The sequence below is a fragment of the Chrysochloris asiatica genome, unplaced genomic scaffold (assembly GCF_000296735.1).
Source record: "Chrysochloris asiatica unplaced genomic scaffold, ChrAsi1.0 scaffold00115, whole genome shotgun sequence".
Lineage (NCBI taxonomy): Eukaryota > Metazoa > Chordata > Mammalia > Afrosoricida > Chrysochloridae > Chrysochloris > Chrysochloris asiatica.
The window spans coordinates 1,422,707-1,424,407 of NW_006408633.1; the positions used below are offsets into that span (position 1 = coordinate 1,422,707).

The window sequence follows — 1,701 nt, forward strand, 5'->3', positions numbered from 1 at the left end:
TCAAAATATGATCTTAAGAATATTTCTCCTGAATTGAGAGATCAAGACCAGATTTGATGCATTAGTCCTAGTGACCAAAGAACAGAGGAACTGTGGGATGACATCAAGAATATCATTCATAATGAAAGTAAAAGCTCAGGGAAAAGAAAGAAGAATGAAAATATCGAAATGGATTTCTACCAAGACATCAAAACTTGCTCTTGAATGCAGAGAAGCCAAAGTAACTAGAAGAAATGATGAAGTAAAAAGAGCTGAATGCAAAAATTTTAAAAGAATGGTTGACGTTCAACAATTTCAAAAGGAAGCATATGATCAAGAATCAATCATATTGACCTATATTCATACGTGTTGTTGTTGTTGTTGTTGTGTTCCGTGGAGTCGGCTCCAACTCATAGCGACCCTGCACAGGGTTTCCGAGGCTGTTAATCTTTATGGGAGCAGAAAGCCTCATCTTTCTCCCGCGGAACAGCTGGTAGTTTTGAACTATTGACCTTGCGGTTCAACCTTTAAGTTCACAATATGATACAATATGCCTATTCACAGGAGAAAACAAACTAGGAAATCACTTATGTGTACTTCTTGATTTCATCATACAAGACAAGTACCAAAGCACCACCCATGTCTCTGAGCACATTGGACCTGCGCCCTTAAAAAAGGCTTTGCCTCCTTTGTCATACGCAATCTTCCTTCAGTAGTCAAGGGTGCCCATGTACATGATATTAGTTCCTTTGCATCCTTACTGAATCATCATGTGATGATGACCTGTGTTGAATGGGTAGAAAGTCAACCCAGTCACAGCCTTGATGGATTGAGCCATTGTCCAGCTGACAAAATTGTGAGTATTATTGGGATCTGGAAGTATTCCCTTTGCAGTGTCACAAATATCAAAGAAGGCAGCCAGGTAGATGATAATGCCTTGAACAGACACATTAAAGCCTTGGTACAGATCCTTAATCCATCAGGCTTGGACGTCTTAACTAGGCAGTCACCAAGGCCTTTGAACACTCTTTCAGCACCAGCTTTCCCCACAGCAGCTGCTAGACAGGTATGAGTGAAATCAAGAGGGCACACATGTCACCCCAGCAGCACCAGCTGCTGCCATATTTTCAGCAAAGTTGTGCCAAAACTGAGTCCTCTTGTCCACACCACCCAGGAAGATCTACTTGTATTTATCTTGAAGACAAAGTCGAGAGCTTGGGTGGGGAAGTATCTGATGGCATTGGCCAGGTTATTATGCCAGGACAGGACTCCCCACTCCTTGGGAACATAAACACACAATAGACAATAACCTTGTACTGCATATCTGCAATGATTTGCTTGCTGGCATGCTGCACTTGCAGTAGCAGCTTGACCTGTTCAATGAGTGCTAACGTGGTCTTGCAGATGACCACGGCCACTCCACCTGCAAGGAAGTCGTTAGCAAAGGACACAGTGGCATCTGTCATGGTAAAAGAGAAGGAGGAGGTGGTGGTCTGTGACAAGACTGGAACTAGAACCAGCTTTGAGTTCCGGGCTCTGAGCTTCTTTCATGATCTTTTGATACTTTCTGCATCATTCAGTATTTTGCCCATAGAATCCTTCAATATTGAAAATCAAGGCTTGAATTTTTATTCAGTTCTTGTAGTGTCAGAAATCCTGATCATGTTCATACCTTTTGATTTTCTAACCTCAGATCGTTGCACATATAGTTATAATATTTAA

The 1,701-nt window shown here is 41.7% G+C and overlaps 1 pseudogene; it reads right to left on the reverse strand.

The window, feature by feature from the left end:
- Window positions 1–566: 566 nt before the first annotated feature.
- LOC102834855 lies at window positions 567–1,445 on the reverse strand (annotated as a pseudogene).
- Window positions 1,446–1,701: the final 256 nt, after the last annotated feature.